Source organism: Paroedura picta, chromosome 1, assembly GCF_049243985.1.
Source record: "Paroedura picta isolate Pp20150507F chromosome 1, Ppicta_v3.0, whole genome shotgun sequence".
Lineage (NCBI taxonomy): Eukaryota > Metazoa > Chordata > Lepidosauria > Squamata > Gekkonidae > Paroedura > Paroedura picta.
The window spans coordinates 142,625,306-142,638,797 of NC_135369.1; the positions used below are offsets into that span (position 1 = coordinate 142,625,306).

Consider the following 13,492-nt stretch of genomic DNA (forward strand, 5'->3'; position numbering starts at 1 on the left):
TCATTCTCTTATAACAGTACAGGAATTATTTTGCATGAAAAGATATTAATACATGTGATCTCATCAGCAACCTAAAATGAAAACCTCTGTCATGTATAAATTAGTTCCAAAGTAAAAGTCTTAGGTCTGTAACCTGAATCCAAGCAACATGTACTCCAAAACAGGTTCCTTCTGAACATTAAATATTGTCTGATTCTAAGCCACCATTAAGGATGGTATGTTCACATCTTTTTGTCCTCCTTTTGTTAGTCAAGTAGGTTTTGCAGTTTTGCAATGTTTTCAAAGATCTGAAAACTCAGTTTGACCAGAGAGATCAGCTGAACAAATTAATTGATGCTATTTGGACTCTATAATTAGGGAGATTAATGGAGTTGACCACAAGCATCATGTTTTGGCACACCATTGGAAATTGATAAATTGATAATAATTCTGTTTATTTTATTTTATTGCATAGAAGACACAACTTGGATATTCTGCATCAGGGACAAAAGCATCTTGGGTCATCTAGGACAGTGGTCCCCAACCCGCGGCCCGGTGCCGGGCTGCGAAGGCCTTGGCACCGGGCCGCGACTCCTTCTTCCCTCCCCCCCCGAAGTGAGAAGCTCGCCAGGCCGCAAGCAAATCGGCCGCCAAAGCAGCTGATTAGCTCGCGGCCCGGCAAGCTTCTCGCTTCGGGAGGGGGGGGAGGGAAGAGAAGCTTGCCAATTTGCTCACGGCCCGGAGGGGCCGGGAGAACCGCAGCCACCGGCATGTCGGCGGTGCAAACATGCCTGCGCGGACTGCCGCGCACGCGCGTTTGCGCCCCTGCCGGGCGCAAACGGGCGTGCGCGGCAGTCCGCGCAGGCACGTTTGCGCTGGGGCTGCCACGCGTGCGCCGGCCCCCGGACCGACCTCTCTCTCCACTACGCCGCAGCGGTCCGCAGCGAGCGTAAGCTTGCGGACCGCTGATCTAGGAATTAATATAGTAACACTCCCCCACTCCCCAGGGGAAAACATCACACAGCCTTTGAATCATTTTAAAACTGTCTTCGATCCCAGTGTCTGTTTTAAACTGTCCTTTGGTGACTTCTCTAAAATTTATCTGTCAGAAGGACTGTAAAGTATTTTATGTTTATGTTTAAATATTATTTCTTTCCCTGAAGTTTCTCAATAAAGATTCAAAGAAGAGAATTCAAAATAATGAGCAAGACAGGCAAAACAATTGTGGGTTCACAATATCACAGGAAATCAACGTTCAGGATATTACCGTTACACTATATATTTTTGCAACAATTAAGAACTCATGAGCTAAATGTAGCAAAGACAAAGTACTCGTAAAAACCTTATTAAGCAGTTTGTTATTTGGCAGGTAAAAATATTTTCCTGTCCAGAATAAAGCTGCTCTATGTCAGTTGACTAATCTGTTATCTTTACAAGTTGGTACAGGATTTGTAAGGATGTGTTAAAAATAAAGTACACACAAATATTTGCAAAGAAAGTGGTGACCCACCTTTGATTTTTTTTGCTAAGAAATACCACATGTTTTTATTTTGTAAGAAAACATGCTGTCTTAATAAATTAATTTCACACAGTTTACTAATCTACCTTTCACCAGCATGCTAAATTTGCCATTTCTTTAGAGTGCAATAATGCTCTACTGATTTATTTAACAATATTATAATAGATATACCATTCCCTTCAAGTACAGTACAATCTTGTACTACAAGCTAGGACAGAATGCAGAGGATAGCAGGGATGGGCATGGAACACAATTCTGCAGATCTCTGGCTTGTGGTTCATAACAAATCAAACTATTAACTGATACCTTGGCTCAAAAAATAAACTGGTTCATATTGGTTTGTGAACCATTTCTGCTCCCTGCTGCTTTTGGCAAGGAGCACAAAGTAAGGAGTTAAAGGATGTAGATAAAATTGAAAGGGTACAGAGGAGAGTGACGAAGATGATCTGGGGCCAAGGGACCAAGCCCTATGAAGATAGGTTGAGGAACTTGGGAATGTTCAACCTGGAGAAAAGAAGGTTGAGAGGGGACATGATAGCCCTCTTTAAGTATTTGAAAGGTTGTCACTTGGAGGAGGGCAGGATGCTGTTCCCGTTGGCTGCAGAGGAAAGGACACACAGTAATGGGTTTAAACTACAAGTACAACGGTATAGGCTAGATATCAGGAAAAAAAGTCCATGGATGTTAAGGGTTCTTCCTGTTTTACAAAAACTCATTACAGCCTGACTCAAACCAATACCTCCAATAATAAATAGAATTGAAAATCTCTGCCAGCTTTCCTGTAAGCTACAAGTACAACGATATAGGCTACATATCAGGGGAAAAGATTTCACAGTCAGAGTACTTCAGCAGTGGAATAGGCTGCCTAAAGAGGTGGTGAGCTCCCCCTCACTGGCAGTCTTCAAGCAAAGGTTGGATACACACTTTTCTTGGATGCTTTAGGCTGATCCTGCATGAGGGAAGGAGGGCTGAGAGAGCTCTCCAGTTTAGAGGCCACCGTTCATTAAGGGGGTGGCAGAGGCTCATGGGAATTGTAGTCCACAGACATCTGGAGAACCAGAGTTTGGCTACACCTGCCCTAGAACAACCAGGAGGAAACAGGCAAGGAGGCATACTGTAATTCTAGGGGATCCTTCAAAGCATCAATTTTCTCTAGAGGAATTGATCTCTTTAGTCTGGAGCTGTAATGCTAGGGGATCCCCAGGTCCCACCTGGAGATTGGCATCCCCAATTACAGTACCAGAGAGTTCACTGTTAAAAACATCCATTTCTCTAGGGGAACTGATCTCTTTAATCTGGAGCTGTAATCCTAGGGCGCCTTTCCCTCACCCTGGCATCCCCCCTTCCACTCTGTTTGTGGTTTAGCCCAGGGCTGTTGGACTTTTCTTGGCCTGCAGGTATGCCTCCAAGTTGGTGGGAGGTGGCATGAAGGCAGGCGCTGACAGCCTCCATTTCAGGTGGGAGGGAGGGATGGCCTAGCTGCCAATATGCCCCAGGATCTGTAAGAGGGGGAAGGTGGCAGTTGGGGGGGTGGGTTGGTGGGGTGCTCCCTCTCAGAAAAACATAGCCCAGCCTCCCTAAGCTCTGTTGGCAGGAGCCATTGCCTCAGGAGGACAAAGCCAAAGAGCCCCCAGGCACCGCTGGCAGTTCACTCACCTCAGGAGACATGTCTGAGGGGCCAGAAATTGTGAAGTAGGAGCAGAATTGTGGGAAGACCATTACGGGAGGGAGTTCTAATCTAATCGGGCAAGCCGTGGGTGGACAGCCAATCAGACGCCTACAGGCACTAATGATGGACTTGACTGGCCCATAACCCTTAACATCAACTCCTCCCAGGATGCCTTACCGCTTTTATTTGGACAATCATGGTTTCAGATAGCACCGATAAAATAATAAAACAATTAAAATAATTAACAGACAATATTAATGACCCTAGCTGTGAACCTGTTCTTATTGGTTTGGTCGGTCTGGAAGGTATTAACTTTTTAAATATACATTTTAATTGAAGTGTATACAGCTACTCTGTTCATGTATGTTTTATTCTGCTCGTCTATGACTGTAATAAATGGCTGACTGATCTGCATATATCTGTAAACCGCCCGTGGTGCCGCGGGCACCACGGACTAAATAAAACAGCAAGGGGTTCTGGGGCGGGATGTGTCCGGGATGAGGAAGGGTCCAGATTGGACCCTTCGTCATGACAGACAATCAGAGGGACCAATTGGCAGGCGCAAAGCGCCTGCCGATTGGTCCCTCTGATTCCCAGCCCCAGGAACTGTGAGCCGCGCACAGCGGCACAATTTAACACAATTTTAAAGATTGGCAGTGAAGAAATTGAAATAATCAAAGATTTCTTTCCAGAGCTCCCAAGTCTCCCAGCCAGGAAACCAGACTTTGTTGGTACACCCTGGCCACACCTGAAGCTCCACAGACCCACCTGCTCGGTATGCCGATGCAGGAACAAGAAAGGACCAAGACCTCCCCCCTGCAGGAATGCTGGTAATACCGACAGAACCTTGCCACAGTCCCACCAAGATGTGATGGTCGCAGGATAGGAACAATATCAGTCCAGAAATGTGAGGGTGGCAGGTGGGGTGGGGACAGCTTGCCTGCCTGGGTCCAAGACCATAGGACCGAGTCCAGTTAAGCAGCAAGGGCTGCATCCACTCCCTGAAGGGGGGAGCAAGCCATAGGAGAGATCCTGGAGTTATACTTGGCCAAAAAGCAATGAACATAATAAAAACATAAGGAGAGCCCTGCTGGATCATACCAGTGTTCTATCAAATCCAACATGCTGTGTCACACACTGGCCAACCAGTTCTTCTGGATGGCCAGCAACAAGGCACAGAAACTGAGGCCTTCCCCTGAAACTACCTCTTAGCTCTGGGGTTTAGAGGTTTAGTGCCTCTGAATGTAGATGTTTCCCTCAGTCACTGTGGCTACTACGCATTGATAGACTTATTCTCTATGACTCTATCTAATTTTCTTTAAAGCTGTGGCTTTAATTCCTGTGGCCATCAAAACATCCTCAGCCAGTGAATTCCACGTTTTAATCACTCTGTGTAAAGTAGTATTTCCTTTTGTCTACCCGGAACCTACTGCCCATTAGGTTTACTGGATTTTGGGAGAGGGAGAAAAATTTCTCTTTGTCAACCCTCACCACATTGTGCATAATTTTATGTACCTCTATCATGTGCCCCCTTGTCTCACAGACCCTTCAGCCATTATTCATAGGGAAGGTTCTCCAACATCCTAATAGGTTGTTCCTTTTTAAAAACTGGCACCAGTTCAGCAGTTACTAAACTACATCAAGAAGATTTCTACTTATAAACTAACAAAAATCAAATACTATTTGTAATGGAATCTTTTTAAAGTAATGACTCTCAACAACATCTGACCTGCCAAATGATCTTCCCAAAAATACTCTGGATGATAAGAATGAAACAAATGTGTTATCCTTGGGAAAGTGACAAATAATGACAAATTTATTTAGATTCAGTCTCTATAATGTCGAAACAGAAAGAAATTCCAAATAAAAACGCTCTGGGTTCCAAGTAAAATATTGCTTATTGTTAGAATTTCTGTTAGCATAGAATACCTGAATTACCACTACTACAAACTGAGTTTTCACTGTCAATGTGCATCTGCTAATTAATGGTTACATGTCCATTCTGATGTACATGTCGAGTTCGCATGTCAAAAACTGCACCTATTAGTGTCACTGGAAGTGGCAGCTCTAAATAGATCTAACTTTGCATAAGCAAAGTGGCTTCTCCCTTCATCAAAAGAAACAAGGAAGGCCTTGCAAAAAAGGGAGCTCTGTGTATGTACAGAGTGCGTGTCAAGAAATAGTTGGAGTAAGGAGTCTGAGTATGAAGCCACAAGATAAAAGCTTCCTTCATATCACTTCTGCTAAAAATTATCACACTGTTATAAATCTCTATTAAAAACATAGCATAAACCCTAAAAACAACATCAAACAAATAGGGCATCTCAGCCAAGCAAGAAAAGAGGAGTACCAATGACTAAATGCTACTTCCTGTATGAATATCTAAAATAGCTAAAATGTCCAAATGGTATTGTTGGATTTCTTCAGTATACCATTAGCATGAGTTTTGAATTTATGGTTTATGTTTCCATTTTCAAAATGTGTCTGAAAATCTGTATTGAACAAAGAAACTGCTTGTCCAAGTTGGATTTGTTTCAAGCTAGCCTGTCTCTAGCTCCACTTTAGTTCCTGTTGTGTTAGTAGTGGTAAGAGTTCATACGTTACACAAAATAGTTTTGATTTTTCTTTAAAAAAAATCATTTGTTGAGATATAAAGCTGTATGTGTCCTTAAAAAAAAAGAATCCCATACTTTGCACAGAAAGTCTAAACAAGTAATGAAGCCAAATGAGAGTCTGATTCGGTGGAGGGATGATGTACTATTTTATTTTGCCAATGATTCCTAGATCTATACTTTGTCACTTTAGAGAAGAACTTCCAGTAAGTACCTGAGACTTATTAAATAAATAAATAAACCCTGCAATGCTACCCTCTCTTCTCTCTCTCTCTCTCTCTGCCAGGAACATCAGTCTCTAATAGAACTTGTTGACAGGGATGAAAGCTCAGAATGCAGTGTCAATTTTAGACTTAGAACTTTGGTCTGAAAGACTGTAAATAAATTTGATGGATTGATTTATGACATAAAACCAGAGTTCTTTAGTTCTTAAGCTGATTCACACAGAGTTAACCTTATATATGTTTATATGGAAGCCCCACTGAGTTCAGCAGTAATGTTCCTCTTATTCTTGTGGCCACTGTGGGATCAGGACAGACCCCTTGGATCTGAGTAACAGTACAGCCAGAAGAAAGCCATAATTGCTGCCACTATTCAGGACAATAAGCTCCAGAGGCTGTCGTAGGCCCATTCTGCACACATTGGATAATGCACTTTCAAGGTGCTTTTGCAGCTGGATATTCCTGTGTGGAACAGGAAAATCTACTTCTAAAGTGCATTGAAAGTGCTTTATCTTACATGTGCAGAACAGGCCCTAGTCTCACATGGGCAGCAAGGATGGGAGCAGGTGTCACTCTGCAACTCGCCAGGTAGCTTGCCTGGGGTGATGAAATAGTTTGAGTTGGCTATGCACTAAGAAGGCAACACCAAACATTGCATGAAGGAGGCAGCTATGAACAAAATGGTACGACAATTCTCCAACCTTAGAAATATTTAAATGAGCAAGTAACATCATGTATTAACATCATGTATTGTTATATAGAGTTTTCAGTATAAAAAATTGTATGTTGAACAGTTCCTGCAAATTCTATATTATATTTCCTTCACAATTTCCCCCATGTTGCAGCCCTAGCTTTATGGGTTTTAGCTCATAAATGCATGAATGTGACAATGTCCCTCAGTATCCTGTTTGTGTGGGTGTGCACCATATCTAAAATGTAATCTACTCAGACATAAGAAGCACCATTATTTTTGTCCTGTGCTTCCATACAGAATTGTCTGCTATGGTTTCATGAGGGTCACTAAAATTGTTAATTGCTTGGTGAGGGGAAGACAGCATGAATGTTTGCTTTGTAGCAATGAAGACTGGGGAAAGCACAATTAGTGTTCAAATCAGGTCTTAACTAAAGCAACAAAGATCTTGTAGTGATGTGGATGTAGGTACTATCATAAAAAGGCAAGATTGTGAAGGCATGCTGTCATAGCATTAAAATGATTGTGTGATATATTTTTGCCATCCTACACTTTTTCTCTGTCTGACGTCTGCACCAAAAATCTCACAAGGCCCAAGATCAATCCCACCTCTAACAGTTTCATCTGGCAAAGCAGGTAAATACTAAGCCAACTTCAATTTTGCCATATTGTAGACCATATTCCTTTTAACTTAGGGCTGATCCTGCATTGAGCAGGGGGTTGGACTAGATGGCCTGTATGGCCCCTTCCAACTCTATGATTCTACGATTCTATGATTCTAACTCTCTCTTTTCGCTCTATCTCTATCTGGACGGCTGGCTGGATCTCCCCCCAGAAACATTTGCCAGTTGTTTGGAAGCACTGGCTGGATGGATCAGGAACAGTCACCTGAAACTCAACCCTTCCGAAACGGAGGTCCTGTGGCTGGGAAGAAAGGGGTGGAATCAGGAAGCATGCTTACCCCACCTGGATGGGCTGCAATTGACAACTGCACCATTGGCCAGAAAACTGGGGATGATCTTTGATGCCTCCCTTACCATGGACAGTCAGATCACAAAGATAGCGCAGATAGCGTTTTTCCATCTATGCCAAGCGCGGCTACTAGGGCTCTACCTGTCCCCCGAAAACCTAGCCACGGTGATCCATGCAATAGTCAATTCCAGATTAGACTTCTGCAACTCGCTGTACGCAGGCCTACACTTGTCTTTGATCTGGAAATTGAAACTGGTTCAGAATGCAGCTGCATGGGTCCTAACTAAGTCATCTTGGAGGACCCATGCTCAGCCACTGCTGAGGCAGCTGCACTGGTTGCCAGTTTGTTTTTGGATGATGTTGAAGGTTTTGGTTTTGACCGTTAAGGCTATATGTGGCTTGGGTCCTACTTACCTCCCTATGCCCCCTGCAGAGTACTTCACTCTGAGGGTATGAATTTGTTGATAGTCCTGAGGCCCCGGGAAGCATGCCTGACGTCAACCAGGGCTGGGGCCTTTTTAGTCCTGGCTCCGACCTGGTGGAAAGAGCTCCCAGAAGAGCTATGTGGCCTGTCGGAATTCTCTAGGTTCCAAAGGGTCTGCAAGATAGAGCTCTTTGGCCAGACGTTTGGCTCAGGCCAGGCATGATGAATACTGGGGAGTGAGATCAGGAAATTTTGGGAGGGAGGGCAGGTCGACATGACCATATATTTCTGTTTATGATTGCATAGTATTTGTTTTATGCATGTACCCGAATAATATCAGGAAGAGATGGCCATAAAAGACTTGGCCCAACACATCTTTGGAGTCAGGGCTGTCATGAGTGGGAGGCCATAAGTATGTTATAAAGTAATGATTTTCACCAATTTACTATGATCAATGACAGATATAAATAAATATATTTTATTTGCATGTTATCATTATCTTTAACTGCTCCTGCGGAGCGGATAAAATAAAACAGTAAGGGCCCCGAGGGCGGGCCCTGTCGGTGATGAGGAAGAGTGCCGATTGGCCCCTTCCCCTGGACTGACAATCGGAGGGGCGATTGGGCCCTCTGATTATCAGTCTGCTCGCAAGGGATCAATTTCAAGCTGCACTCTGCGCGGCTCGCAATTGGTCCCTTGCCACTGGACTGATGAATCGGCAGGCGCTTCGCGCCTCCCGATCCACCCCCTCTGCCGTGGCCTGCATGTGGCTGACCGGCGGTGGCTGGGCCCACGGCCACTAACAGGCTGCTGCGCCACCACCCCGCATGCCCAAGAGTGCCCACTGGCGGCAGCCGCCGCTGGAATGCACGGTAGCGACGGCGGCGGCACCGCCCCCCACCAGGACAGGTTGCCCGCCGGCTCACGGTGGCAGGGCTGGCCGCTGCCACTGGCTGCGGGAGCGGTGGCGGCAGCCCGCGCCACAAGACACGGCAGCAGTGCCGCCGCCTGTGCCGCCTGCGTCACCCGTGAACAGCGCAGGTTGCCCGCCGGCCCACGCCGCCAGGCACGCCCTGGTGCCTGCCGTGACAGCAGAGGCGGCGGCCACTGAAGACCGATGCCGTCCACTTTTATACCGGGTAGGCGCCAGCCTGGGGGGGGGGCAGCAGGAGGTGGCGGTGGCTTGTGGCACGCACCACGGCCACCCTCGGGGGCGGGGGCGGCAGCCGGGAAGCTGCAGAGCCGCCCCGCCGCACTCATGAGGCCTGCTAGCGCCCGCTGTATTCCTAGTACAGCGGGTTTAGTTTTTGGTATATAACATAAAAGTCATTGTGTAAACGTATGGATGAGCCTCTTGTGGTGCAGAGTGGTAAGGCAGCTGTCTGAAAGCTTTGCCCATGAGGCTGGGAGTTCAATCCCAGCAGCCAGCTCAAGGTCGACTCAGCCTTCCCTCCTTCCGAGGTCGGTAAAATGAGTACCCAGCTTGCTGGGGGGTAAGCGGTAATGACTGGGGAAGGCACTGGCAAACCACCCCGTATTGAGTCTGCCATGAAAACGCTGGAGGGCGTCACCCCAAGGGTCAGACATGACTCGGTGCTTGCACAGGGGATACCTTTACCTTTTAAACGTATGGAGAAGAAATAGCTGGAAGCTTAGAAGAGTTTTTTAGGAATAGCATGAATGTTTGAGGTCTCCTTCTGTACCCTGAGTGCCACAATACCCAGTTGGAAATTTGTCAACCTGACTGTATACTTATAATCAGCACTGACTCTTCAGATTTAAATGTGTTTCCTATTCAGAGGTTCTGTTTATTTCTACTTACATAAGGCTAATAGTCAAATCATATGCATATGAAAAATTTGACACCTACTTATTTCGGGAAACAAAAAGGGATGCTGGAATATTTCTAATGTTCCAGCATCTCTTTTATGTATGAATGTCACATTTGCAGTATTAAAGAAAGCTGTGGGATGGCAAATGGGGGGGGGGAGTTTGCTTTAATTGTGATGGTAAGTAATGTAATAATTGCCACCAAATAATTGATACAAGATCTTGCAGAACAGAAGCACTGAAGAATGTGCTTTTACTCTCCCACAAATCTATGGGACTTAAAGTGCTAACTTTGTCTGAATTGTGGCATTGTTTTTATTATTTATGGTATATTCTGCTAGGACTCAGGGTTCTGAAATGGCTTAAATTGCCTTGCTTCTCTGTTGGTTTCAGCAACATGGCTGCCTTTAATAGGGCATTAAAATGGCTAAAACTCTTGTTATTGTAGTTTCCTCATTAATTAACACCACTAATCATTAGAACTCTAAATAAACTTTGGGTAATTTGCAGACTACATGCTGTGGCCATCAAATTCCCATAGTTCTAGTCTGTTATTCTAAAGAATCAAAGAACATTTCAGTAAAAGGAGAATACATTCTGGGTAAATCTCAAAAGACTCATACCTAATTTACTATGCAAAAATAAACCTAACAATGGGATGCAAAAAAAATTAAAACAATTAATTTTTTGTTATCTTTCTTATACTCTCAGCTTTTAATACATAGATTTTAGGGCTGCCAACTAGTTTAAAGATGTTTAGCTGATTAATCATATTAATTTGAATAATGTACTAATTACTCAAATTCATTTGAATAAATCTTCATATTACCAAAATTAGTCCTTTAAATGTACTTACTGAAAAAGCATAAAATAACAAAACTTTATAAAGCCAAAGATACTGCCCAATTGTTAGAATGTTAGAAATATTATTTGCCTGATTTTCTAAATTTATTATTTTCTTCTAAAGGGGAAGCATTCCAAAGGTAAAGTCAAATCAAGTGTGTTTAAAATGGGTGTTGTTTTGGCCATCCACCATTCAGGCCCATTTAGATGTCAGGTGCTATTTGCTCTGAGTTTGTGGGGAAAAGTCTAATATATATCCATAAGTTCCAGCCTACCATCATTCCCAGGTGATTATCACTGTCAAAAGAGACAGTGTTAATAATCTCTTGGTCAGTTATTGGTTTTATTAAAACATTCATTTATATCCCACCTTTTCTTGTGGCTTAAGATAGCTTACCATAATACTTAAAAACATATACATTTTCAAACGAAGACTAAAATAACAAACCCCAGATCTTCTCCCTTTCAAGCCTCCTCAAAAGCCCTAGTAAAAAGTCAGGCTTGTCCACCCCACTCCCACTCCCACTCCCACTCTCCCTTTGGGAACCTACTGTCAGGGAGGGGAGGCATGGGGGGGTATTACTACCCTGCCACTGCTCTCCCTGGTCTCTGTTTGGCTCATCCTTTAAGTGCTTCCCCCTGCTTTTTCAGGTAGCAATCTCCACTGCCTGAGAAGGGAGTAGGAGGAATTTAAAGGGCGCACCAAGCAACTGACCATGATATGTCAGCTGCTTTGCATGCCCTTTAAATGCCCCCTTCACCAGACAGCAGTCTCTGCTGCCTGAAAAAAAGGCTAGAGACATTTAAAGGGTCTGACAATCACCTGATTTGTCAAGAACAGCTGTTTGGCATGATCCCCCCCAGCCTTAGAAACAAGAGCTGGCCTTCACTACAAGAACCTCCCTTCACTACAAGTGAAGGGAGACGTGGGAGTTCTGTGCTTGCCCTTCCTGACATTTAAAGAGCCAGCTGCCTGCTGTCAGCAGGGAGGAGAGGTACAGGAACCCTGTGCCCTCCCCCCGATGTATGGGGGGGGGAATTGGACATTTTTAGTTGAATCTGAGCCCAGGAAAGGTGTTTTGGACCCTTTTGGATTAGGCCAAATTTATTCAGTCCAAATCTGAAACAATCTGAATTTTCCCCCTCCCTGCACACTCCTGATTGAGGCAGCTGTGGCCTTCTTCCAACGGTTAATTTAACAATCTTGTCAGTAACACAGTTGGTTGCTTTCTAAATGAAGACCCAAGCATTGTTCATGTGAGTGAGTGTGTCCCACCTGATACCTTGTGTAGAGCCACTATAGTGTTGGTGGCTAGAGCATTAGACTAGGATCTGGGAGACCCAGGTTTGAATCCCCACTCTGCCATCAAAGCTTCCTGGATAAACAATCTAATTCAGCCCAATCTCAGAGAGCTGTTGTCTAAGGATAAAATTGGAGGGAAGAATAAGCAGCTTTGGGTTCCTACCAGGAAGAAGAGTTGGGTATGAATATTTAAATAAATAAATAAGGCCCCATAGGTATTAGAAAGAGCCTCTTGTGGTGCAGAGTGGTAAGGCAGCCGTCTGAAAGCTTTGCCCATAAGGCTGGGAGTTCAATCCCAGCAGCCGGCTCAAGGTTGACTCAGCCTTCCATCCTTCCGAGGTCGGTAAAATGAGTACCCAGCTTGCTGGGGGGTAAACGGTCATGACTGGGGAAGGCACTGGCAAACCACCCCGTATTGAGTCTGCCATGAAAACGCTAGAGGGCATCACCCCAAGGGTCAGACATGATTCGGTGCTTGCACAGGGGATACCTTTACCTTTACCTTTTAGGTATTAGAACAAATCACGGATGTCATCCATACATGTTCACTATGTTATATTCCTGTGACCAAGTTTCATATGATGGAAGAAATCTCCATATTCTAGTTAACTGGCTTGTTTTAGTCCCCTGTGATTTGAACAAAATGCCAACTATGTAGACAAGCTGGTAATTCTTTGGAGATCCACCCCTTTGAATACTCTGCCCCTCCAATTAGCACAGAATACAGCAGACCTTTAGAGTTATCTTCTGTAATCGACAATAGAATGGAGGTATGGAGATGCTTCTTAAGTTGATAATGTATTTCCAGAAAGCATGGAAAACTGTAATCCTGTTAGTAAGATGGATTCAGCAAACACACGCATTATCATTAGCTTTATATCCTGACATCATAAGAACCAACATAGACTTCTGGTAGACCTAATAGTATACTCAGCAGGGACTGTTTCCACACCTGCTAAAAATGTCACAATGGCTGCCTTAAAGTTCTGCAGAATCACAAACATTTTACAGTAAAATCTTGCTGTTCAGGAGCAGATCTGAATGTACTCCCTGTTTGCCACATTGTTTGTGAATGCGATTAAAATGCATTTCTCCCCCTCCCCTGGGAAAGAATTCACATTTACCCAATAAGGGAACTCAAGAGTTGAATTAGCTTCCTCCTCCATTTCCCATTTCAAATGATGATGTATCAATTCCAACAAATAGTCTACCTCTCTTCCCGCCTTTCCCTCCCCTCCACTTAAAAACAAGATTTTGAACATGATCGCATTACAATGCTAATCTGCAGTAACAAAAGCAATGAGGATGGTCCAGAAAGTTGACTTCACATATCCCCTACCTCCACTCTCCCCCCCTCCCAACCTCGAAACGCAACTTATAATTTAAGGTGCAACGGGTCACTTCATACATCTTGTGCAGGAAAACATTT

General features: G+C 44.3%; 1 protein-coding gene and 1 long non-coding RNA gene across 10 annotated transcripts in view; one reads left to right on the plus strand and one right to left on the minus strand.

Moving 5' to 3' along the window:
• Nucleotides 1–13,492, plus strand: part of LOC143822100 (uncharacterized) — a 210,277-nt gene that overhangs the window by 83,327 nt on the left and 113,458 nt on the right. The gene's annotated exons all lie outside the window — the stretch shown is intronic.
• Nucleotides 1–13,492, minus strand: part of KCNQ5 (potassium voltage-gated channel subfamily Q member 5) — a 380,258-nt gene that overhangs the window by 80,380 nt on the left and 286,386 nt on the right. The window lies entirely within an intron of this gene.